The 27,807-nt window shown below is 42.6% G+C and overlaps 1 protein-coding gene and 1 long non-coding RNA gene across 23 annotated transcripts in view; one reads left to right on the plus strand and one right to left on the minus strand.

Annotated features, from left to right (window-relative positions):
• SGMS1 (sphingomyelin synthase 1) overlaps positions 1–27,807 on the minus strand; it is a 325,269-nt gene that overhangs the window by 190,399 nt on the left and 107,063 nt on the right. For 2 of the 22 annotated variants that reach the window (XM_061402700.1, XM_061402699.1), the window contains exon 1: positions 23,158–24,158. The exons of the other annotated variants lie outside the window; for them this stretch is intronic. The gene's annotated coding sequence lies outside the window, so the exon portion shown is untranslated. Of the gene's footprint in view, positions 1–23,157; positions 24,159–27,807 lie in introns of those variants that run through there. 22 annotated transcript variants of the gene reach the window in all.
• Positions 15,181–16,221, plus strand: LOC133239121 (uncharacterized). Its single transcript, XR_009733726.1, has 2 exons — positions 15,181–15,628; positions 15,955–16,221. It is a non-coding gene; the product is annotated as an uncharacterized LOC133239121 (long non-coding RNA).

Below are 27,807 nucleotides of genomic sequence, written 5' to 3' on the forward strand. Positions count from 1 at the left end.
TGGGCCTAACAGAAACAGAACATGCTAAAAAGAGGTGGCAAGAATACACAGAAGAACTAAACAAAAAAGATCTTCATGACAGAGATAATCACCATGGTGTGATCACTCGCCTAGAACCAGACATTCTGGTTGGTTGATGTCTGGTTTCCAGACGTCAGCCATTCCAGACATCACCCACTGCCAAGTCAAGTGGGTCTTAGGAAGCATCATTTAGAACAAAGCTAGTGGAGGTGATGAAATTCCAGTTGAGTATTTCAAATCCTCAAAGATGATGCTGTGAAAGTGCTACGCTCAACATGCCAGCAAATTTGGAAAATTCAGCAAAAGCCACAGGACTGGAAAAAGTCACTTTTTATTCCAATCCCAAAGAAAGGCAATGCCAAAGAATGCTAAAATTACTGCACAATTGCATTCATCTCACACGCTAGCAAAGTAATGTACAAAATTCTCCAAGCCAGGCTTCAACAGTATGGGAACCATGAACTTCCAGATGTTCAAGCTGGATTTAGAAAAGGCAGAGGAATCAGAGATCAAATTACCAACATCCACTGGATCATCGAAAAAGCAAGAGAGTTCCAGAAAAACATCTACTTTTTCTTTATTGACTACACCAAAGCCTTTGACTGTATGGATCACAACAAACTGTGGAAAATTCTTCAAGAGATGAGAATACCATACCACCTGACCTGCCTCCTGAGAAATCTGTATGCAGGTCAAGAAGGAACAGTGGAATTGGACATGGAACAACAGACTGGTTCCAAATCGGGAAAGGAGTAGACCAAGGCTGCATATTGTCCCCCTGCTTATTTAACTTATATGCAGAGTACATCATGTGAAATGCCAGGCTGGATGAAGCACAAGCTCAAATCAAGATTGCTGGGAGAAATATCAATAACTTCAGATATGCAGATGACACCACCCTTATGGCAGAAAGTGAAGCAGAACTAAAGAGCCTCTTGATGAAAGTGAAAGACAAGAGTGAAAAAGTTGGCTTAAAAATCAACATTCAGAAAACTAAGATCATGGCGTCTGGTCCCATCACTTCATAGCAAATAGATGGGCAAACAATGGAAACAGTGAGACACTTTATTTTTGGAGGGCTGCAAAATCACTGCAGGTGGTGACTGCAGCCATGAAATTAAAAGACGCTTGCTCCTTGGAAGAAAAGTTATGACCAACCTAGACAGCATATTAAAAAGCAGAGACATTATTTTGCCAAAAAAGGTCCGTCTAGGCAAAGCTATGGTTTTTCCAGTAGTCATGTTGGATGTGAGAGCCGGACCATAAAGAAAGCTGAGCGCCAAAGAATCGATGCTTTTGAACTGTGGTGCTGGAGAAGACTCTTGAGAGTCCCTTGGACTGCAAGGAGATCCAACCAATCCATCCTAAAGGAAATCAGTCCTGAATATTCATTGGAAGGACTGATGCTGAAGCTGAAACTCCAATAGTTTGGCCACCTGATGCGAAGAACTGACTCATTGGAAAAGACCCTGATGCTGGCAAGGATTGAAGACAGGAGGAGAAGGGGATGACAGAGGGTGAGATGGTTGGATGGCATCACCAATGCGATGGACATGAGTTTGAGTAGGCTCCAGGAGTTGGTGATGGACAGGGAAGCCTGGTGTGCTGAAGTCCATGGGGTCGCAAACCATCGGACACGACCGAGCGGCTGAACTGACTGACTGTGCTTCAGGATGGGTAGAGGGGGTGTGTGTGTGTGTGTGTCTGTGAGCATGTCTGTGAGTGTATTTAACCTATAAAATAAGGATCTGGATCTGGAGGAGATGCTCTCTCTCATCTGTGATTTTGTACTGAAGTGATTTGCATTAAAATTATTCCAATTATTCTAACTATCCCAAATTATGAGCAAGAGGTGAGTTTGATTACTGTTGATTAAAAAATTGCCGTGGGAGGCAATGTAGTATAACGACAAGAGACAAGTTTGAAATTAAGAAATGTAAATATGACACCTAGTATAAGAGGAGGAGACACACGTGGGGACGTGTTTGGCTGGCACAGTGAGAGAGGTCCCTAGTGGAATTTAGTGAGTGGGCTCCAGGGATGCTAAACATCCTGAAAATGTGGGACAGACCCACACATGAGGTCCTCCCTTAAATCAAAGCTGTGAGCAACAGGGAAGAATCTGGATTTCAGATCACATCATCTCTCAGGAGTTGTGACCTTGAATGACCAGTGGTTAAAGTCATTTACTTTTGAGCCTCAAGCTCCCTGAAGGTAAAATAGGAATATAATTATCAACCTCAAAGGTTTCTTTTGTAGACTAACGTATAAAACAGCATGAGCAAATTGCCCAGATTCTAATCCTGGCTCTATAAACGGTAGGCCCTTGTATGTTTCAGCTTAACCTCCTCACTGTCCTTACCCATTAAACTTAGTCCAAAAAAGTGCAGGGTTTTGATGAGCTGTGGCTCAAGGCATGTTAGCTATTATTATTAGTGCAGGGCTGATTATTAACAGGTGTTCAATGGGAACTCCAGCTCCATGGCCGCTCAAGGCCATATTACAGACCCTATATACACAATTTCAAAAGCTTAGTAACCATACCCATCTCAGGTCACCACTAACAGGAACAATCAGTAAAAAGAAGTAGGGCTTGTTCTTCAATGATATTAAACTGACATTTCAGCAAATTGTCTTTCAAAACAAATCTGTATGCTAATATTTTTTTTGAAGACATACTAACCGCATTGACTAATGAGGCATAGCTTACACAAGGTTTCCAGGTGTGTCCCAAAACATAATTAATAGTTGAGAGGATTAAATGGCAAAGTCCAGGTTCCACACCCATACTGAATACTGAAAAATACTGAAAAATCTAAACATAAACAAAAACAAAAACCCATTATTAGCTTCTTAAAACCCCTCACACCCTGTGAATAACATTTAATTTTGGAAGGATGGTGAAAAATCACAAACACCATTTGCAGAAATGTTTTAACATTGATCAGGAGTTTAAGCCCCCAGCCCACTCGGCAGGTTGACAAGCATGAAGCTGGCAGAAAAATGTCCCATGAACTGGTGACACAGTCCTTTGGCTCCAATAAACTGCAGGTTCCTCAGCAGCTGAAGGCTGTCCTTTCACAGCCGTACTCCAGGATCACGAGGTTTCTCATCAGGAACACGAATGGCCCCTGTGCTCACTAGCTTGAAGCTCTTCGATGTTAATGGGGAAGAGGGGCGGAAGAGGCTGGGGGCTCAGAATCAAGATTGTATTCTGTCAAGGGCAGGGCTTAATTAATGATTAAATTGTATCTTCCTGAAATAACATTTGATTGAAATACTTTTAGGAGTAAATGTTTAAATAGATGTGATATATTTAATCAGCATCTTTTCACAACTGCTGCCCTGGCATGATTAAAAACCATGTTAATCAAGCAAAATTCTCCAAAATAACTGATCTTTCACGCAATAGGTGTTCAAATTCTACTTTCGCTAAGCCCAAGAGTAAGTCTTCTAAGATTTCAAATTTAACTATACTTTGACAGAGAAGTTTACTCTATACATGTACTCGCACAGTGAGAAATAATGAGGACACAGAAGGATATACCTCTCAATAGTAGTTCTAAAGGCATTAAGGTCTCAAAGTATGTTAGTTGCTTAGTCATGTCCGACTGTTTGCGACCCCATGAACTGTAGCCTGCCAGGCTCCTCTGTCCACGGAATTCTCCAGGTAAGAATACTGGGGTGGGTTGCCATTCCCTTCTCCAGGGGATCTTCCCAACTCAGAGATCGAACCTGGACCTCCTGCATCATAAGCAGACTCTTCACCGACCAAGTCATCAGGGAAGCCCAAGGTCTTCAATGGGGTCTGGTAAATAAATTCTGGCTCTTCCATTCATTGGAACTATATAGCTATTAAAACAAACGGGATAGATTTATATGTGATGACACGAAATCATCTTGAAAAAGTATAATATTACACAAAGAAAACAGCAAAGCACTGAATAGTGTGTATATTTATGCAGGATACAGTTACAGTAATACAGTTCAGTCGCTCAGTCATATCCAACTCTTTGCAACCCCATGGACTTCACCACACTTGGCTTCCCTGTCCATCACCAACTCCTGGAGCCTGCTCAAACTCACGTCCATCAAGTCGGTGATGCCATTGAACCATCTCATTCTCTGATGTCCCCTTCTCCTTCTGCCTTCAATTCTTCCCCGCATCAGGGTCTTTTCCAGTGAGTCAGTTCTTAGCATCAGGTGGCTAAAGTATTGAAGTTTTAGCTTCAGCACCAATCCTTCCAATGAATATTCAGGACTGACTTCCTTTAGGATGGACTAGTTGGATCTCCTTGCAGTCTAAGGGACTCTCAAGAGTCTTCTCCAACACCACAGTTCAAAAGCATCGATTCTTCGACACTCAGCTTTCTTTATAGTTCAACTCTCACATCCATACATGACTACTGGAAAAACCATGGCTTTGCCTAGACAAACCTTTGTTGGCAAAGTAATGTCTCTGCTTTTGAAGATGCTGTCTAGGTTGGTCATAGTTTTTCTTCCAAGGGGCAAGTGTCTTTTAATTTCTTGGCCATGGTCATCACCTGCAGTGACTTTGGAGTCCAAAAAAATAAAGTCTCTGTTTCCATTGTTTCCCATCTATTTGCCATGAAGTGATGGGACCAGATGCCATGATCTTAGTTTTCTGAATGTTAAGTTTTAAGCCAACTTTTTCACTCTCCTCTTTCACTTTCATCAAGAGGCTCTTTAGTTCTTCTTCACTTTTTGCCATAAGGGTGGTGTCATATGCATATCTGAGGTTATTGATTTTTCTCCCGGAAATCGTGATTCCAGCTTGTGCTTCATCCAGGCAGGCATTTCGCATGATGTACTCTGCATGTAAGTTAAATAAGCAGGGTGACAATATACAGTCTTGACATACTCCTTTCCTGATTTGGAACCAGTCAGTTGTTCCATGTCCAGTTCTAACTGTTGCTTCTTGATCTGCATACAGATTTCTTAGGAGGTAGGTTAGGTAGTCTGGTATTCCCATCTCTTTAAAAATTTTCCACAGTTTGTTGTGATCCACACAGTCAAAGGCTTTGGTGTAGTCAATAAAGCAGAAGTAGATATTTTTCTGGAACTCTCTTGCTTTTTCAATGACCCAGTGGATATTGGCAATTTCATCTCTGGTTCCTCTGCCTTTTCTAAATCCAGCTTGAACATCTGGAAGTTCATGGTTCACGTACTGTTGAAGCCTGGCTTGGAGAATTTGACCATTACTTTGCTAGCATGTGAGATGAATGCAATTGTGCAGTAGTTTGAGCATTCTTTGGCATTGCCTTTCTTTGGGATTGGAATGAGAAGTGACCTTTTCCAGTCCTGTGGCCACTGCTGAGTGCTCCAAATTTGCTGGCATATTGAGTGTAGCACTTTCACTGCATCATCTTTGAGGATTTGAAATAGCTCAACAACTGGAACTTCATCACCTCCACTAGTTATGTTTGTAGTGATGTTTCCTAAGACCCACTTGACTTCACACTCCCAATGTCTGCCTCTAGGTGAGTGATCACATCATCGTGGTTATCTGGGTCATGAAGATCTTTTTTATATAGTTCTTCTATGTATTCTTGCCACCTCTTAATATGTTCTGCTTCTGTTAAGTTCATACCATTTCTGTCCTTTACTGTGCCCATCTTTACATGAAATGTTCCCTTGGTATGTCTAATTTTCCTGAAGATATCTCTAGTCTTTCCCATTCTATTGTTTTTTATTATGCAGGATATGTTTGTATTTGCATAGCCCATACATGAAAAATATACCCCAAAAAACTGAAACTATCTCTGGAAAAGGCATGGGAGGACTAGCATGAAAGGAGGATTTCTTTTATCCTTTTATGTTGCTTTGGAAATTTTTTAAAACCATGTGCCTATTTTTAATTTTTTTGTTTTATTTTGGGGGCGGTGGGTGCTTAGCCACAACATGTAGCTTTAAGGATTTTAGTTTCCAGACCAGGGACTGAACCCAGGCCCTGTGAGTGAAAGCACCAGGTCCTAAACACAGGACTATCAGGAGAAGTTTTTGCATTTCATTTTTTAATTAAAAAAAGAAACAATATATTTAACTTTTAAAGCAAAAGAGCAGATGCTCCCCACCTGTCAGTTTTCCTTTAATACTAAAGCCAACACATTAAACAATAAGCATGACCAAAGGCAGGTAGATTTTTAAAAACAAAGTGGAAAATTACAGTTTGCTGCTTCTCTATAAAACTGCTAACTGCCTTTCCTAAATTTTAAGGGACGAAATAAACAATTTCCACAGACCCCTACAAGAAACAGGCCTATAAAACACTTGAAAAGACCATGTTTGTTTTCTGGTATAAATAACTCAAATGCCTCTGAATTTCTTGCTGCCTCTCTTGTGGAACAGGTTGTAATGCCACAGTCTTCCATGAAGCAAACATTACAAAAAGCACTCCACAGCTTGTTGACTGTTTGTTATCTCACAACCAAATGCCTAGGGGACTGACAGAACCTGTTCACATCAATAAACACCCACAAAGAGCTCACTCATCAATCAGAATTACACTGTGTGCTCTGCCAGCACCCCCACACTTCGCCCATCACCCCACCACTGCCACACCCAGAAAAGCAGCCAGGTACCTGGGAGCACACAGCTCCAGTCCACACCCCTACCTGGCCCATTCCTCCCCAAAACTCAGGCCAACCTGGTTGATCCTGGACAACAGCTGCCATCTATCCCAAGAAGGAAGAGATGTGGTCAGGGATGCACATGGCTTCCAAACCCCAGTTTAAACACAATCAACTGTCTCTGCTCCTTCCTACACTACGTTTCTGGTGATATGTGGCTTTGGAAGAATGAAAACAGCTCCTCTCCACCAGCTCCTAGTTCCCACCATCCTGGATCCATTCAACACAAGCTGTGTGATCTTAAAGGGAAAAAAAAAAAAAGATTGGTTTCTTTGTTCCTGAATTTTGTTATCTGTGAAATGGTACCAATAATGCCATAGACCTACATATAGCTCACAGAGCGAGGACGAGACAAATAGAGCTTTTGGCACAAGGTAGCCCTCCATGTCAGAGAAGGCAGTGGCACCCCACTCCAGTCCTCTTGCCTGGAAAATCCCATGGGCGGAGGAGCCTGGTGGGCTGCAGTCCATGGGGTCGCTAGGAGTCGGACACGACTGAATGACTTCACTTTCACTTTTCACTTTCATGCATTGGAGAAGGAAATGGCAACCCACTCCAGTGTTCTTGCCTGGAGAATCCCAGGGACGGGGAGCCTGGTGGGCTGCCGTCTATGGGGTCGCACAGAGTCAGACACGACTGAAGCGACTTAGCAGCAGCAGCAGCAGCAGCAGCCCTCTATGTGTGTCAGCTACTATCATCACCATCATCTTTGTATACAATCCTGCAGAAGCCTCCTGTTTGGTCTCCCTAATTCCCTATTCCTAATTCTAGTTTCTATCCAGCAGTATAAGTAGCCTTCAAAGTGGGGAGCTTGAGGAAGAATGGATACATGGATACGTATGGCAGGGTCCCTTTGCTCTCCACCTGAAACTATCATGACATTGTTAACTGGCTATACTCCAATATAAAATAGAAAGTTTAAAAAATAAAAAATAAATACAGGGAAAGAAGCACGGAGGGATTCAATCATCCTGGCTACATCTACCCTCCTCTCCCCACTGAAAAGTGATAACAGCCCCTATTTGCTAAAAGCCCAGAAGCCTTGGGGCAAACCTCTCCAGGGAGCCCTTTAACTCGGGGCACTCTGGCTCCACCCATACTCCTCTCTTCCCAGAGAGGGTAAAGGCCTGTGCCAGATGCTCCCGATACTTGATCAAACTTTTCCCACCTATGAATCAGAAGATGCCAAATAAGGACCATTCTGTGCTAGACTGTGAGCTCCATTCACCACGAGACACCTGCATTCATAGCTGTCAACCAACAAGAAATGTCAAGGCCCCTCTTTTCAAGTATTACAGTTCTCACAACCATAGAAAGCTGGAAGTCAGGAAAACCAGCTTCACTGTTGCATCATGTTAAACTTTTGGAATTGAATAGAACCAGTGAGACTCTGAACAATAAACCTAAAGTAACCAGATATTAGTCAAATTCCACATCGTTCAGTTGACCTGCTCAGACTAGATGATTCATCCATCCATCTACCATCTAAAACTAGGCCTAATTCAAGAGTATGTAACTCTCGGTTACAAGTTTCACTTCTGGAAGCATCTCATTTATCTATTTGAATGGGACCCCTGGCTCTACCTCTCAGGCTGAGAAAGCTGCTGGTAAAGTACTCAGAGTGAAAATCTCCTGATACCACCCTCCAAAGAATTCAATTTCTAAGAAAAGTCTAACTCATTTTGCATTGGATAAGATGAAGAGAATGAAGGCTTCAAGCAAGTTGGGGGTTAGGGAAATAAAACTCAACATCTCCGTGATTTTCCACCACCCTTGCTTTTCCAGTGAATGCTGTTACGGTGGGCTGGGATAACTTAACCTGCGATATATGTGACTAAGATAAAAATCCCTTTTATCCTTCACAAGGAAGAGTTCACTGGCAGTCACTTCACTCTTTCCCCCAACCTTTTTTCAAACTATTATTTTCAATTGTGATATAATACACATAAAATGTTATGTTAAAATAAAATTAAAATAACATTCCATCTTAACCACATCTAAGTCAAGTTCAGTGGCATCAAGAACATCCACATTGCTGTGCAACCATTACCACCATCCATCTCCAGCACTTTTTCATCAACCCAGACAGAAACTCTGTTCTCACTGCACAATAACTCCATTCCTTCCTCCCTCCAGATCCTAGAAACCACCTTCCTACCTTGTCTCTACAACTCTGACCACTCTAGGTACCTCATATAAGTGAAATCATATGATGTCTATCCTCTTTCAACTAGCTTATCTCACTTAGCATAATGTCTTTAAGTTCATCCATGTTGTTGCATGTGTCAGAAGCTCGTTCCTTTTTAAGGATGAGTAATATTCCATTGTGAGTCTCTACCACATTTTGTCTTCCATGCACCCATCGATAGACATCTGGGTTGCTTCTACCTGTCAGCTATTGTGAATATTGCTACTATGAACATGGGTGTGTAAGAATCTTTTCAAGACCCTGTTTTTAATGCTTTGGGGGGTATATGTCCAGAGCTGAGATTTCTAGATTATATGTTAGTTCTATTTTTAATTTTTTAAAGGAACTACCATATGGTTTTCCAAAGCAGATGCACCACTTTACATTCCTAGCAATCACGAGGGATCCAATTTCTCCACATACTTGTCAACACTTGTTAATTTCTGGGTGGATTTTTTTTTTTCCTTTCTTCTTTCTTGATAGTAGCATCCTAATGGCAATCCTTTACTTTTTTAACTCTAAAATGGTTGACTGAATTAACTTTTTTTCCACCTATAGAGTTTGCTAAGAATGTTAGCAAATCTGATTCTCGTGAGTGTGTTAAATATTCATCTTCTGAGAGGTAACTATAATAAAGCATCTAAGATTTAGAAAGTTTTGGACACAAAAACCACCTTGTATTAAAATCTGAAGCTGCCCCTTCTGAAGTACGGAAAGTACCACCTCTGAAGCTTAGTTTTCTCATCTGTGAAATGAAGCTATATTCATTTCTTACAGTTGTGGGAGAACTGAATCACAAAATTGTATAAAGTACACATTAGCGTGTGCCTAGCACCTAATAAACACTAAATGAACGACATATGATGATAAGGAGCAGGAAGGTTTTGTTATTACTAGAATACTACTAATACTAGTAGTAATACTAATACTGAGAATACTTACTTAATACTTAAAAGATAAGTCACAAAAAGATCTTTCATTTTGCCTTTTATATATGCCTAGCCTTTCCTCGTTTATTCAGGTATTGTTCTACACAATTTATACATCTACTCCTCAAATCTCAAAGGTGTTACTGTGGCCAAGGAAGCAGTTGTCTTATATATAAATATATAAACATAAATATCTTCTCCAGTGCAGGCAGGATATCAGAAACTAAGCAATAGTAGCATAGCCCCAAAATGCACTTTCCAAAACTTGGGAAAGCAGTACCAATAACTTGTCACATAGTTCAAAGTATACCTCATCCAGTTAGAGAAAAAAGGTGGAAGTACAGTGTGAGATAAGGTTTTTTTCTCTGTTCTTTTAATTAAAGAGTCAATGCCAAATGGTTATCTTCTGAAGTATGGCTTAGGCTAAATTTGCACACTATATTTTAAAAAAACAAACTTTACTTGTTGAAGCCTCTCCAGGTATTTTTTAAAATTTATTTATTTTATCTGACTGTGCCAGATCTTAGTTGTGGCCTGCAGGATCTTCACCTGCAGCATGTGGGATCTAGTTCCTGATCAGAGATCGAACTAGATCAGAGATCCAGGCTCCTTACATTATGTGGGATCCTTGCAGCATGTGGGATCTAGTTCCTGATCAGAGATCGAACTAGATCAGAGATCCAGGCTCCTTACATTATGTGGGATCCTTGCAGCATGTGGGATCTAGCTCCTGATCAGAGATCGAACTACATCAGAGATCCAGGCTCCTTACATTATGTGGGATCCTTGCAGCATGTGGGATCTAGTTCCTGATCAGAGATCGAACTAGATCAGAGATCCAGGCTCCTTACATTATGTGGGATCCTTGCAGCGTGTGGGATCTAGCTCCTGATCAGAGATTGAACTAGATCAGAGATCCAGGCTCCTTACATTATGTGGGATCCTTGCAGCATGTGGGATCTAGTTCCTGATCAGAGATCGAACTAGATCAGAGACCCAGGCTCCTTACATTATGTGGGATCCTTGCAGTATGTGGGATCTAGTTCCTGATCAGAGATCCCTGATCAGAGATCCAGGCTCCTTGCATTAGGAATATGGAGTCTTTGCCGCCAGACAACCAGGGAAGTCCAATCTCTAAGTATTTTTTACTTTACATCTTTATCTGGATTCTTGTTTAAATTCACAGGACCTGAGAAAAAGACTTAGAAATCATATAACCACTTATAGTTAGATATGTTTCGACTGACTTATTGATAAATTACAGTAACATACAAAACACTTGGGAACCTAAAGCAGGTGGAAATGATGTATGCACACTTCAAATTTAAGCAAGTCAAATAGATAGAAATGAATTTTTTTTAAAAAGTCAAATCAAAAGGGTACAGATTCATCATCAAAACACTTCAAGACTTCTCAGGGCGTGTGCACATGTACATTAGGCATTCTAAGGACTTTACATTTATTAACACTTTTGATATCTATAAAGGGTTCTGATTTAGGTTCCATCAATATTATAAATGTATTTTAAATTATTCCTTAAAATTTGGACATTTTACTTTCTTTATATACTCCACTGAGAAATATTCAGGTAAAACAATACTCCAAAACCTTAATTATCTTACTGGCTTCAGATTTCTAGATGGTCTTCATCTCTGCATCTTGGCTAATACAAACTCATACTAGACTCTTTCTCCCACCCACCCAAACAAGTGGTTCAAAACACTGGGATGCCCTGATAATGGCATTTATTTCAGTTTATTAGTTCAGATTTAAACCAGCAAATTCTGTTTCAACCACTGTTACCTTATTTCAATCTTTTAAAAGATTTTTTGATGTGGACAATTTTTAAAGTCTTTACTGAATTTGTTACAATATTTCTTTTGATTTTTATACTTTGGTATTTTGGCCTAGAGGCATATGGGATCTCAGCTCCCCAGCCAGGGATTGAATCCACACACCCTGTGCTGGAAGGTAGTCTTAACCACTGGACCACCGGGGCCCACAACCATTATTACTTTAAACTGTTTTAAAATTATTTTCTAGCTTCAAAAATTAATGCATATGGGCATATAATTTTTAACTCTTTCTTCGGTGTTTTAAGATTTAATGAGTGATCTCAGCTGATTTTTCAACAAACTCTTTAATCCTAGAAAGGCTCATGGTCAATGACTATTGTCACTGGCTCTCAGTGATCACTAGAGTCAGGTAGAAGGAACTGGGCTGAAGTTATTGCCCTATAAAATAAATCCCTGCAATTAGCTTCACTACTTTAAATGACAAAAAGACCATACATTCTCCCCAAAGCTGTATGTTTTGAATCCTAAGCTTTTCTCTGTGTCTCCACCTCCCTCTGAGTTTTCACTATGATCTGACCACCAAGAAGACACCGACAAGTAAGAATAAGAACGTCAATGCTAACAAACAAGACAGCCTGTTAGGTCACTGTGTTTATTTTTTCTTTCTTTATTGGTTTTTGCACTGTGAATCCCACCCGCAGAGGCGGCCACAGTTGACCTGTAGGTGTTCCTATCACCTCTGCCTGCCTGGAGTTCACAGCATTGGGGCTAAGTCTGCTGCTCAGACTCAAAGTTATGTAACGGCCAGAGTCTCTGAGCCTCAGAACCCCAGTCTCTGAGAAGAAACCATGGGCCAGCAGCTCAGTAGCAGGGCCAGGTCTCCAGAATCCCACGCCAGGGCTCCTTCTCTTAGATCTTTCCTCTGCTGCCCTGGGTCCTGAGGCACGGCTCAGGGCACCCAGAGACGCAGCTTCTGAATCCTGACAATTCATCCAGAGTTCAGCTGAACAGAAGTACTCTAGCTCACAGTTTGTCCCCTCTCCCCTTGCATATTTTGCTTTCATCAAATATCCTAATGTCCTTCACAGAAGTTTTCTTTTTCCCGGGACCCAGCATAGGATCAGAAATGCATTTAACTCTTAGGTCTCTTTAGTCTCCTTTAAACAGAAACAGTTCTTCAGCTTTTGTCTTTCAGGACATTGGTATCTTTGAGAAACATATGCCAATAATTTTTAGAGAATATCCTTCAATTTAGGTTTCTCTGGTGTTTATTCATGATTGGATCTGGATTCCTGACTGGGGTGTGACACCCAGAGACATGTGACACTCGCTATTTCTTATGTGCGAGTTCCCGCGTGCTCAGTCGCTTCAGTCCTGTCTGACTCTTTGCGACTCCATGGACTGTAGCCCATCAGTGCCTCTGTCCATGGGATCTCCAGGCAGGAATACTGGAGTGGGTTGCCATGCCCTCCTCCAGGGGACCTTCCTGACCCAGGGATCAATCCTGTGTCTCTTACATCTCCTGCACTGGCAGGCAGGTTCTTTACCACTAGAGCCACATGGGAAGCCATGACTGGTGGATTTTGACTCCTTGTTTACAGCGTTGTCCAGTTTCCCCACTGAACTACTACTTTTTTTTCCGTTTGTAGTCAGTTATTAAATCTGTGAGGAGAACAATGACACTGATTTCAGAAACCAACCCTTACATTTGATTGGTTAATAGTCACTTGCTGAGCACCTGCCAGCTGCTGGGCATGGTGGTGGCACTGGAGATGCTACACTGGGAAAAGAGTTATATCCCTGCCCTCAGGAGGCTTACATTCTAGTTAGAAAGGCAGATAATGGGCAAATAAATAAAGCATACACTGTGTACCCTGGTCACAAGTGCTTCTAAGGATATAAAGCCGAGACAGGCAGGCAGGACTGGAGAAAGAGTAAGTTGAGCCAGTGTTGCTGTTGTGGCTTTGAGCCCAGGATCCAAAAAGGTGCAGAACCGTCTAAAGCAGAAACTGCATCTTGCTCCTTCCTGCTTAAAATCCAAAGAGCGCCATGCTCTCCGGACATCCAGGAACCTGGAGGAGTGCCCCAGCCTTGCCACATTTATCTCTTGTCATCTTCTCACCATGTTTTGTGCTGGCAGTAACATCTCTGCTTCCCTCAATGTGCCCCTAATTCCTGCACCCCTCACTCACATGGAGGAACCCCTCTTCTTGTCCATTTCTAGCATGTCTCTGGGACCCATGCTTCAATACTGAGGACTAGAGAGAAGGAAGGAAACCTGTCCACAGACTACCATTCTTACTTATAGCTTTTCATTGTAGACATTTTATACAAAATGTTGTATTATATCCAAGAGTACTTTGTTACATTTTTAAATTACCCTGCTGCTGCTGCTAAGTCGCTTCAGTCATGTCCGACTCTGTGCGACCCATAGACGGCAGCCCACTAACCTTCCGGTCCCTGGGATTCTCCAGGCAAGAACACTGGAGTGGGTTGTCATTTCCTTCTCCAATGCATGAAAGTGAAAAGTGAAAGTGAAGTCGCTCAGTCGTGTCCGACTCTAGCGACCCCATGGATGGCAGCCTACCAGGCTCCTCCGTCCATGGGATTTTCTAGGCAAACATACTGGAGTGGGGCAGCCCACTCCAGTATTGTTGCCTGGAGAATCCCAGGGACCGGAGCCTGGTGGGCTGCCGTCTATGGGGTCGCAAAGAGTCGGACACGACTGACATGACTTAGCAGCAGCAGCAGGCAGAGCACTTAATGAAACTTAATGTTTGATTTTTTCCCTCTTCTCTGGGTTAATTAAAGGAATTAATTTGCAGAGATAATTCCATATGATTCACACACAAACTAAGAAAATTAGCAGGCATTTCTTTAGCTTAGACAGCTTGTAAATAAACATCATGAATATGTGAACACCCACAAGCAAGTGATGCAGAATCCCACCAACATAAATGGACTGAGTCATGCTTCAGTCCAATTCAACAAGTCGCCTCTAAGTACTTACAAGGTGCTCTGTTCTCTATTCAGTACCACAGGAGTTTCCAAAAAAAGGGTAGGATAGGAACCTCAGGTTCCTATGTTACAAGGTGAGACAATGTGGTAAGATGTTAAAATATATGGTATCATTAAAACTCTAGCCAAAAAAAAACAAAAAAAAAAACCCTTAGGACTATTTCTTAAATTATTACACATAGTTATATAAATAATTGCAATTTTAAGTAGGGTTATTTAACAAAATTAAAATTGCACATCTTGCATCGTTGTCCATTTTTGTTGTTTATAGGTATATTCGCTGGAGGAAAGGCAGAGTTGGTTGGTTTTTAATTTGCTTAAACAGAGGTCTGGCTTTGTAGACAGTGTCTTTATTACATGCTGTATTTGCACTTTAGAAATGCCTGGCTTAGGCCCTGGGCCTTGCCTCCTCCCTGTCAACAGGGCCGGAGGGCCTTCCCCAGACTTCCTCCTCCCTGAGACGCCTCTTACCTGACAAGATAGGAATCTGTGACTATGGCTGATTAGAATACCACTTACCTGGGTAATCATCTCTACTCCTTGTGAAAAAGAAGACTCTTAATTTCCACCTCCAGCCTCTCCCCACACAAAGATGATTTCAGATGAGGACAGAAAAAAAAAAGCTGAAACAGCAAGAGAAGTCGGGAAAGAAAGCTGCAGGCCCAGACTCATCCCATAACCGAGCTCCTGAGGGAGTTGAGGGGAGTCCCCACTTCAGCTCTGCTTCCTCTTATCAGCCCACAGGACAGAAGAAGGAAAACTCACCTGCACACGGACCCGCCTCCTGCCTGTCCTCCTGGGAAGGTTCAGTCCTTTAGGTCTGCCCACAGAATGACAAAGATCTGCCCACATTTCACATTTCCCGAATGAGCTCTTCTTAAATTCACTAAAATTTCAGGATTCTGTTACTTAATACTGTGCAGATAGAAAGTTTTGTCCGCCGAGACTATTAGGATGGAAAAGAAAAGAAGAAACGCCTTTCCTATTCCTACCAACCTCCAGATCCTCAACTTTCACTTCATCCAGGTGGGTGTCCTTAAGAACTCACAGGCTTTTTCTAAGGAAGTAGCAATGTGCAAATTCATAAATGTATGTCAACTTTTCCATTTTAACAAGATCTACAAACAGTGGATTGATTTGCTACAGGTCAGAAAATGAACTTATCATCCAAATAAGATTCTCAGCATAAATCAATTTCTCCCACAATAATGTAAATAGAAAGATACAGTTAAGCCCAACCTGAAATTAAACTATCAATATGAAACCATGACCATTATGAATAATGGCTGTTGAAGAAAATTCTTTACTAATTTTTCTTTTTTTGTCCATGCTGTGCGGCACGTGGGGTGAAGACCTTAGTTTCCATCAGGGATGGAGCCCACGCCCCCTGTATTGGAAGCATGGAATCTTAACCACTGGACTGCCAGGGAAGTCCCAGAAGAAATTTCTTTTACGCTTCATAGACTCCTGTGAGACAACAGCTACCCCGAGCTCCACCCGGTATGGGGAGGTACCACCTTCGAGACAGTGAGAATCCTGTATTCCTTAGGGAGGTGTCAACTCCACTTGTGATGCCTGTAGAAAGCTCAGCCTTCAGAATAAAAAGTTTCAGATGTTCATCTTCCTTTGTCACTGATTCATTAATGCCTGGGCCAAAGAAGGGAAATGAACTTGCAGGCTTGTGTGAAAACAACAAAATGCTGTTTTTCCAGAACAGTTGATTAAGAACACACTGTCCTGAGTGCAGTGGAGTGCAACGTTCCTTCCTGTTCCCAGCTCTCAGGGGAGCAAAGAACAGCTCCTCGGGCTTGGCCTCCACTGAACAAAGCTCAGGGGTCGCCTCCATGCACAGACACCGCATCCATGGTCACTGCCACTTCGACAGCCTGGAATAACTGAGACCTTCGAGACTCTGGAGGACAGAAGGCTGCCAAGATACTTAAACATGTCCCTGCGTATATTTCACAGAGCAGATTAATAAGATCAGGTAGGTTTTGTAATGAGAAAGAAAGGTAGCCAAGAAAGCTGAGTAACTTATACCAACATGGCTATTTGTAGCTATACAGCCTCTCGTGTTCCTTGGAACCCAGAAGCATGTTATGTCTTCTTTGATTAGAAAGAAGATTCTGAATAAGATGGCATATATAAATGGTGACGTTTCCTGTCTCAAAATTGGGACAGATTCTTACAAGTATAAACACACATCTAGAATCTAAACAGAATATCAGAAAGAAAAGACAGTCTCCACCTGCATTGCAGGAGATGTGGGTTCAATCCCTGGGTCAGGAAGATCCCCTGGAGGAGGGCATGGCAACCCACTCCAGTATTCTTGCCTAGAGAACCCCCGTAGAGAGAGGAGCCTGGTGGGCTACGGTCCATGGAGTCACAGAGTCAGACATGACCGAAGTGACTGAGCACAGCACACAGCATGGCAGTCTCACAAAATCCAGGCCATGTCACTGCCCTGCCTACCTAGCAAAATTCCCAGGCTTCCTCCTCTGGAGATTGAGTCAGTAAAACTGGGAGGTGCCTGAGAATCTATATTTCTCACAAGCACCTCAAGTAGAGTCTTACATTCTGGCAAGTTTGGGGAACACTGAACTGAGTCAATTATACTCTATAAAACTTAGTTCTCTTTAAGATACTTCTACATTTAAATCCCATTTAGTAATACCATCAATCATGTTAAGCTTATAAATGGTAACAATAATGAGTATCTGTCTTCTCCTAACTCCTCAAATAATAATACAATTTTGGTAATATCCATTTTAAAGAAAGAGGTTAAGTAACTTGTGCAAAGTTACAAGCTAGCAAATGATGGTGGGAGGGAGGGTGGGGAGGGATTCAAATAGAGGTGTGACTCCAACAGCTGCACCCTTAACCATTATATGTACAACCTCTTCTTTTACAAGCAGAGAATCTGTTTACAAGTGGTAGCAACTGATTTAGAACCCAAAGTAAAAAAGATTTAGGAAACTATTTACGAATTGCTAGTACTTTCAAACTACCAGCCCTGTAGAGATCCAGGGATCCAGCAATATCTCTAACAAAAGGTTTTTATTCTGTTCCGCCCTCAGATTTCGCCTTTAAGCAAGTTTGGATCCTGTTCTCCATACCTTTCCCCAGCAAGTCGAAAAGATGTAATCAAAAAGTCAATGACCACACCCCTCCCAAAACATAATAAGCTCAGAGGAATTACAAAATGCTATAATTTAGCCCCCAAATCTGAACAGTAGATCAGATGGAGGGCTAGATGTTTATACTCATTTCTAAAGAACAAAAAAAAAGGTATGATGTTCAAATATTTTCATAACTGCCCTCTTCTATCACTTTAACACTAAAAACAAAAAAAAGAAGAGAATCAAAATTTTCTACTCATCCTGCCTAGATTAAAAAAAAAAAAAAAAAAGACTTGATATGTCAAATGAACAGTGTCCCTATACCTTTTCCTGGGCTTGGGTTAATTAGAAGTCACTCAAGTTTAAACAGGATATAAAAAACCAGAATGGAAATAATACTCCTGATTCATTCAGTGAGTATTTATTGAGGGCCTTCTGTATGCCAGGCACTGTTCTGGGTGCTATGGATACACAACAGAGAATAAAACAGACAAAAAACTGCCTTTAAGGAGCTCACATCCTTTTAAGAGGATATATACTCTAAAGAAATAAGAAAATAAGCAGTTTGCCAGACGGTGACAGGTGTTACGGGGAGGACTGCTGCAGTGGTCTCCAACGGTCTCCCTAACAAGGGGCTGTCTGAGTAGAGGCCTCAGGGAAATGGAGGGGGAGTGCATCCCCAAAGAAGGAGAACTGTGTCCAGCAGACACTCCTCCATCCCCGCCTAAACCACAATCCCCCCAAATTTTCTATCTGCCCAGATAGGACCACCCTTCTCCCAGATGCTCAGGACAGAAACTGCACTGGGCTCCTTCCCTTCCCTCGCATCTCCCCATCCCGTCAATCAAGGTGGTCCTGTGGGCTGCGCCTCCTAAATACTCATTTCCATTCCCCACTTGAGAACAGGACGTCGTAATAAACCTGGATGGCTGCAGCAGCTTCCAAACTGGTATCCCCATATTTTCTGTGTTCCTATCCCCAAAAATCTAAGCTCCAGTAAGAAACCAGAGTGACCGCTTGGAAACACATATGCAGTTACATCAAGGCCCTTTTCTAGTTCAATGCTTCCCACTGCTCTTTGGAATAAAATCTGGATCCTGTTAACATATACACACTGCTATACATAAAGCAGATAATCAGTAGGGACCTACCCTAGAGCACAGGAAACTCCACTCAGTATTCTGTAATGACCTATATGGGAAGGGAATCAGGGAGAATGTTTATGTATACGTAGTATGACTGAATCACTTTCCTATATACCCGAAACTAACACAACACTGTAAGTCAACTATACTCCAATATAAAATAAAAATTAGAATAAAAAAAATCTGGATCCTGGATGCCCAGGCCTGATGGCACAGTCCAGCCCTTGCCTACCTCTCCAAATCATTCACATCCTTGTCCCCAGAGCGCACCAGCCTCTGAGCCCCCTTGGCCTTCCTCCAGTCTCTCTAACAAGCCTCGCTTCTTTCTGCCTTTGCCGCTGTGCTCCTTCTGTCTGAGGAGATGCATCCTCATTTCCCCTGGCACACTTTCCTCTCATCCTTCGGACCTTAAACTGGAAGCCACTGCCCCAGGGTGACTTTCTGATCTTCCCATCACATGCAATCCTACATTGCCCACTTATTATACCCTGCATTTCCCCCGGCACCATCACAACTATAATTAAATCATTATTTCTATAATTTAATGGCTGCCCTGTTCCAATAAACTAATCTCTACGGCGACAAGGACCACATCAGTTGAATTCACTTTTGCATCTCCAAATGCCTTAAAAATAGCGGAGTTCAATACATATTTGGCAAGTTAAGCCTTCTTCCTCACACGTCTCTGTATTCTCTCTCAAGAAAAATACGGGGTTGCATTTTTCCACCCCATCATCTACGCCTCACAAACCTGTCTTCTCATGACTAAAGCTAGGAACTATGAAAAGGCCGTGCTGAAATAATGAAGTTGCAAACTGAGAAGTCCCGAGTGGAGCCATTTGGGTCATGTTTGTTTTTTTAGTTTTGTTTCATGTTATAAAATTGTCTTCCTAAAGGGAAGCCCAGTTAAGCAGAGCCCACTCCTCAGACCACACAGGACTCCTCAAGGAGCAAATTAAAGTAACAGCAAAGAACAGAGAACCCTGGGAACAGAGAACCGCTGGTTCACAGTTATCAGAATTTTTTCATTTTAATTAAAGCTAATGGGAGCCACTCGCTCTGTGACAAGCAGTAAAAGGACAGTGTCACAAGCCCCTCATATACCAAACAGTTCACAGCTAACGGTGGGCAGCTACCCTGAGCTGCACCCTAACCAGGTACTAGACCCTTGGCAGAGTGCCTTCCCCACACACCACCTCACTTAACTGAACTGAATCTTGGCAGCCACCCCATGATCGAAGTGACTTATCCCCAATCTGATCAAGGAGACCAAAGAAATAACGTCACTTGCTCAGGCTCATGGAGGTCTAAGTGGCACGACCCGGGCATCAGAAGCAGCTCTTTCAGGCTCCAAATCCTCAGCTAAGCATGTCAATGGGGACACAGTGTCCTAGCACCAAGTGTGTCCAGAGTGCTGGTTCTGAGTGTGAATGACTTGGCTGCTCTCGTCCCAGTTCCCCAGCTTACAGGACCGGAGAAGGGGAGTGACTGGCACAAGATCACACAGCTTGATGGTAGCTAGAGGCAGCCAAGAGTTCCATCCCCGCTGTCCTTCTGACAGATAGTACCTCTCCTCACAAAAGATCCCTAAAACCCTCAGAATAAATGTCCCAAGTCAAGCTTTCCTAAGGAATGCTGTAATGTTATAAAAACCCTAAAGTAGCTTTTAGAGTTGAGCAAAAGCAAAACAGAAGGACTTTATCACTCTCCTCTCTTGCAGCTGCCACTGGTCGGAATGCACACAAGCAGCCCCTTGTCTCCTGCCACCATGCAGCTCTTCTAAGCGACAGAAGCCCAGGAACACAGAGGCCCTGGGCCCAGGCCAGCTGGAGCCATGCTAAACAGGCTGAAAAGCAAGCAGTTCTGACATCCCTTCATCAAACGCTGTTCACTCTGGAGAAGCGATAAACAATTTTGCACACACTGATCACGCTTCTTTCTGTATAAGAGCAAGTTCAGGAATAAGACCTGAACCAGGGAACCCGAACCTGCACCCTGAAACAGCCTCCTGATTTTTATGACCCCAGAAGCAAAACCATCACCACATCCAGGTCAATGTACCATGGAACCCAAGCCCTTGCCCTCTTCCCAAGTGAGCCGGCAAACAGCCAACAGCCTGGTATCACACTGGTTACCAGCCAGCATGGCCCTGCCAGGCTGGACGGAGGCAGCAATTACACGTGCTTGGTGTTTGGAAGCTCTTCTGGAAAAGCAGCCCTACCAGGCTTCATGCCATCTTCAAGAGGGTCAAACCCCAACTTGTGAACACCCCGCAGTGGGAGTCCCAGGAGAACTTCTGTTCCAACCAGGCCTCCAGACCAGTGGTCCCATGGCAACAGGGACCCCCATCTCAGCCCAGAATAGGGTGCAGCCCACGTCAGCCCCCACAGCAGAACTCATCAGGGCGACTCTCTGAGTGTCCTGAAGGTCGCCCACTGTCAGGAGCCCCCACTGCCCAGCCAGAGCCACTGGTCACAACACACAAGTCCCTGGAGGGTGCTGTGTGGCAGCAATGCCAGATTTAAAACTGCGGTCACTCATTCCCTGAGACCTTTTTTTAAGTGCAAGTGAGGATGCACATGAGGGCACCTCAAATATTCAAAGAGTTAAACAATCTAAGGGTGTCGGAAGAGTCACCACTTGGTAGGCTGCCCACATCTGAGGACTGAGCTGTAGGGGGTATAACTTGAAGGGGTCCCCATTGTCTTTGGGGAGGCAGGGTGATGTGGACCCTGGAGCCGCAACCTGGACCAAGTTACATGAGCTTCTACTGCTCATTTGCCTCATCAGTAGCCTGGGGCTAACAACAGATCTCTTGGTATCACCATGGAACATGATGTGACAAAAAGGAAGTCATCTGCTAGCATGGTGATGGGCATATAATAAACCACAAATTAATGCTCGTTTCCTTCTTCAATGTTTTTAGAGAACTTCCGTTTGTATCACGTATTCCTTTTCTTTTCCCATTTTATTAATTGCTTACAATCTTCTTTCAGAATTAACAACCCACATATATTCATATTTTCCTTACGAATGTGTGCGGAAAAGAATATAAAGATATATGTCCAAAGATGATCCCTCCAGCATTAATTGTGATCTTCAAAAAAAAGTAATATCTGCTCACTAGAATGGAGAATCCCAGGGACGGGGGAGCCTGGTGGGCTGCCGTCTATGGGGTTGCACAGAGTCAGACATGACTGAAGCAACTTAGCAGCAGCAGCAGCAGAATTCAATTACAGCACTTGAAATAAACGAGACAGTTCAGTGAGTGCTAATAAGAGGAAAGTACTTTAAGGTATGGGCTTTCCTGGTGGCTCAGAAGGTAAAGAATCTGCCTGCAACACAGGAGACTGGGGTATGATCCCTGGGTTGGGAAGATCCCCTGGAGGAAGGCATGGCTACTGACTCCAGTATTCTTGCCTGGAGAACTCCCGTGGACAGAGGAGCCTAGCAGGCTACAGTCCGTGGGTTGCAAAGAGTCAGACACGACTGAGTGACTAACACTTTCACTTTCATAAATAAATACATTATGTATATGCTAGCTTTGGTATCCAAATAATTTACCAGAGGGGAGAATAAAAAGAATAAGGGTAGGCAGATATGGTGCACAAAATAATGGCCCCATGTCCACATCCTGTGGACAGAACCTGTGACTATGTTACCTAACTCTGCAGATGTGATAAATTAAGGATTTTGACATGGGAAGAGTATCCTGGATTATCCAGGCTGCCCCAATCTAATCACATGGGTCCTTAAAATCAGAAACCCTTTCCTGGATTTGACTACAAGTAAATGTCAGAGAGAAGATGGAGGAAGAGGCTACAGGCCAAAGAACAGTGGCAGCCTCTCGAAAGTCTCAGACACGCAGATTTTAACCAGGAAAAAGCCAAAAGTCTCAAGACATGCTGATTTCAACCCAGTGAGACCCATGTTGGGTTTCTGGCTTAAAGAAACATTACGATAATAAATCTGTGTTGTTTCAAAACAGTAACATTGTCGTAAAAATTAATTATACCAGCAATAGAAACTAATAGAGGACTAAAAGGGGTAATTTACTTATAATTTTATATCCTTCTTGTATTCCAGTATTTCTAGTATAATTTTATACATTTTTTCTGGTATTTATATCTATCTATATTCTAGTCTGAATAATTGGGAAGAAAGAGAAGAAATTCTTTACCCAGCTTCAATATGATGATTCCCTGATCACAAAAGCTTTCATATGGCACTTGGCTCATCCTGCCTGAAAAACCGAGTGCTCTCTTTCAGGCCCAAACAAAAGTCTACTTACAAGGCTCAACTGAAGCGACGCATCCCAGGTCAGGGCTTCCTCCATAGGGGGTCTCTCCTGCAGCTGGACTTAAGGGGGCTGCACACAGCTCAGGTGACCACGCTGGATGGCGAACTTCTTGAAAACAGGGCTTGCGGCTTATTTGGCTGTGCAAACCCAACCCTCATAATAGGCATCACAAGTGGTTAATGATTAAGTGTTTGCTCCGCTGAAATACTAGATTGCATTAAATCCAAACCAACCTAGTAAGTCCCGGTTTTAAATTAACAAGGAGTCTTCTACTGGGAAAAGACTGCTGCAATATCACATGCATTATCCAGCTATCTGTTCCATAAAGGGAAAAGTTATATCCTTCAACTCCACAAATCAAGCAAAGAGTTCAGAGTTAAATCTTCCTTCAAAATCAAATTTTGACTTTGATTTACAGAAGATGGTGATTATTAAGAGATACTGCTTCAGAGCTCCACTGAATTTTCAGTCTGAATCTTCTAATTCCTGCTACCAACATTTGCGAGTTATATTTAAATTATACTGGCTATAGTGATGAAATAAGCCTTCCTTCTTCCCATCCAAATCAAAACTTGGGTTTTTCCCCATACAATATTGTATCATCCATTCTAGGAGGAAAAAAAAAATCACAGCCCAGTTGTTATAGCTTATATTTAAAACAATCTAAAAATGCATGTAAGTCTACTCCATTAATGACTGTTCTAACAGCAAAGAAGCCAGGAAAGGAGATAGAGCGACAATTGATTACATGTTCACACACTAAAGACTGGATCTGCTAAAGCAAAAGTCAGAAGCTTTTGTTTTAATCTCCCCAAAGCATTCTGTTTAAAAATATTAGAACACCCATCTCTATAGTCATAGCTATTTCCATTGCTCAATTAGAGGCCAAAGTACTAAAGAGGCTACACTTTGGAGTTTGAACAAGACATCACTGTAATCAATGACTTCACAAATCTTTATCCAATCATGGGCAAGTGACAGCCACTGAACCCTTCATGAGTATTTAAGCTAAAGAACATCATTCATTATTCACTTTTGTTGTTGGTGGTGTTTTCATCTTAAAGTCAGATTTTGGGGATATAATTTACATGCAGTTATCCATCCTTTTTAGGTAACAATTCCATAAGTTTCAACCAAAGCATATAGTCATGTCATCATCACCACAGTTAAGATACAGGTAAAAGTTCCCTATAACCTTTGTAAGTCAAGCTTCTCCCCAATTCCCAGCCCCAGGAAACCATTGGTCTTTTTTCTAACCCTATCAGATCAGATCAGATCAGTCGCTCAGTCGTGTCTGACTCTTTGCGACCCCATGAATCGCAGCACGCCAGGCCTCCCTGTCCATCACCAACTCCCGGAGTTCACTCAGACTCACGTCCATCGAGTCAGTGATGCCATCCGGCCATCTCATCCTCTGTTGTCCCCTTCTCCTCCTGCCCCCAATCCCTCCCAGCATCAGAGTCTTTGCCAATGAGTCAACTCTTCGCGTGAGGTGGCCTAAGTACTGGAGTTTCAGCTTTAGCATCATTCCTTCCAAAGAAATCCCAGGGCTGATCTCCTTCAGAATGAACTGGTTGGATCTCCTTGCAGTCCAAGGGACTCTCAAGAGTCCTCTCCAATGCCACAGTTCAAAAGCATCAATTCTTCGGCGCTCAGCCTTCTTCACAGTCCAACTCTCACATCCATACATGACCACAGGAAAAACCATAGCCTTGACTAGATGAACCTACTTTTGCCTTTTCCAGAATGTCATATAAATGGAATCATGCACAGAATGTATCTTTTTGAGCATGGCTTCTTTCACATAACATAATGCATTTCAGATTCATCCAGTTAGTTGTGTTTGTTCTTTGTTAGTACTGAGTAATATTTCATCAGTGCCCAGTTTGCTTATCCACTGTCTTGCTGAAGGACATGTGAGTCTTTTCAAGTCATGGGCAATTAGAAATAAAGCTGTTGGGAGCTCCCTGGTGGTCCAGTGGTTACAACTCTGATCTTTCACTGCTGAGGGCCTGGGTTCAATCCCTGGTCAGGGAATTAAGTTCCTGCGAGCAGCCAAACTAAATAAATAAAATAAATAACACTGTTGCAAATATTAGCCTACAGGTTTTTGTGTGAACAGAGGTTATTTCTCTGGGGTAAGAATCTAGGAGTGAAATTGCTCTCTTGCATGCTAAGTATATATTTTAGTTCCGTTCAGTTCAGTCGCTCAGTCGTATCCGACTCTTTGCGATCCCATGAATCAAAGCACGCCAGGCCTCCCTGTCCATCACCAACTCCTGGAGTTCACTCAGACTCACATCCATCAAATCGGTAATGCCATCCAGCCATCTCATCCACTTTTCTTCCTGCCCCCAATCCCTCTCAGCATCAGAGTCTTTTCCAATGAGTCAACTCTTCACATGAGGTGGCCAAAGTACTGGAGTTTCATCTTTAGCATCATTCCTTCCAAAGAACACCCAGGGCTGATCTCCTTTAGTACATATTTAACTTTGTAAAAAACAAAAACAAAAAAAACCCAGGTTTTCCAAAGTGGCTGTACCATTTTACATTCCCACTAGAAGGCAATGGCACCCCACTCCAGGACTTTGCCATGGGATTCCATGGACGGAGGAGCCTGGTAGGCTGCAGTCCATGGGGTCGCTAAGAGTGGGACACGACTGAGCGACTTCACTTTCACTTTTCACTTTCATGCATTGGAGAAGGAAATGGCAACCCACTCCAGTGTTCTTGCCTGGAGAATCCCAGGGACGGGGGAGCCTGGTGGGCTACTGTCTATGGGGTCACACAGAGTCAGACACGACTGAAGCGACTTAGCAGCAGCAGCAGCAGCGCAAGAGAGTTCAAGTTGTTCAGTATCTTTTCCAGGACTTGGTAATATCTATTTTTATTTGCCTTTAAATAACATTTTTTTGGCCGTGATACACAGCTTTTGGTTAGTTCCCCAACCAGGGATTGAACCCTCGCCTTCAGCAGTGAAAGCACAGAGTCTTAACCACTGGACCACCAGGGAATTCCCAAAATACTTTGAGACTCATACAGAAGTTACAAAAATAGTGGAGAGCTCCCATGTATGCACCTTTTATCTTACATGATCATAATATAAGTATTAAAAGCAAGAACTTGACATTGGTACAATACTGTTAACCAAAATACAGATCCTGTTAAGATTTCATTCATTTCGACATGTTCAATTCTTGCCCCTTTCTTTTGTGTGCAGTTCTATAGTATTTTATCACATGTATAGATTCATATAAGCACTACTATAATCAGAATATATATCTGTTCCATTAAGCACATTCTATTTTGAAAAGACATTTTTGGTTCTGTAAACATCATCTGCTGGAAGGGACTTCAGTAAACGATGACTTTCTTCTGCCCTTTTTCCTTGACCAAATTAGAACTCTGTTATCCAAAATTTAAAAGGAAAAAGAAACAGATTCACAGATATAGAGAACAAAACAGTGGTCACCAGTGGGAAGAGCGAAGAGGGGAGGGCACAAGGTATGTAGGGGATTAAGAGGTATAAAGTCTAAGGCATAAAATAAGCTACAAGGATATACCGCACAACAAAGGGAATACAGCCACTGATTTTATAATAACTATAAATGGAGTATAATCCTTACAAATTGTGAATCACTATGTTGTACACCTGTGTACATCAACCACACTTCAATCTGAAAAAATTTAAAAAAAAATTTTACCCCACCATTGACTTTTCGGTTCACTTTTCAGGCTGGGTGTCTGCCCTGTTCATTCTTTCCTTATTATATGCCAAGCCCAGTGGAGGCAATATGGACATAAGGTTGAAAAGGAAACCAACAGTTCTCATCCCTAAAAGAACTTAAGAGTGGAGACATACTTACATACACACACAGTTACAAACCGGGGCAAGTACTATCCATGAATGAGAAGTAAAACACGATCTGGTTTGGACTGGGAGGTCTTTGTATTCTACGCTCATCCTGAAACTCAGTATTTATGGGGTCTTCCCACAAAAACACAGCATCTAAATATCAGGGCCATTAAACAGTGAGTACATAACCAACAAACTCTTAAAGAGGAAGAATATAAGGAAGTCCTCCATCTCTGAGAAACTGTACCAAGGACCATTCACCTTCTTAGGTCAAAGCCTACCCATGTTGTTACTTTAGGGATAGCTGCAGCCTCCCAAATTCCTTTCCAACCCTCTGCCGCAGTGAGCCAAATCCACCATTAGAGATCCTTTCGTTATAGAGGTGTCCCCCTGCCCTAGGCTAGTCACGGTGGAATCCCATTGGGAAGGGGCTGAGTCACAGGAACGCCCCATCCGCTTCCGGCTGATGGCTGCTATGACCCTCTTCTCCTGTCTCGGGGCCATACTTACACACCTTCTGGGACCAAGCTGCTCCCTCTCCCCCTGTGTCCTCACTATAGCTAGTCCATGTTCTTACTAGAAGTCGTCTCTCACTATTTGCTCCCACATTTCTCTCCCCTTCTCCACCAACAGCACAAAGCGTCTGATTCGTCTCTGTATCTCCTGGCATCTGCACACAGCTGCTGTGTGTACACAGGAGGTGGTCAGTAAATGTTTTTCTGAATATTCAAGGCACGTCTGTCAGATTATAATGTGTGAAGTGTGGCTGTGAGGGAATGAATGAG

The sequence above is a fragment of the Bos javanicus genome, chromosome 26 (assembly GCF_032452875.1).
Source record: "Bos javanicus breed banteng chromosome 26, ARS-OSU_banteng_1.0, whole genome shotgun sequence".
Classification (NCBI taxonomy): domain Eukaryota; kingdom Metazoa; phylum Chordata; class Mammalia; order Artiodactyla; family Bovidae; genus Bos; species Bos javanicus.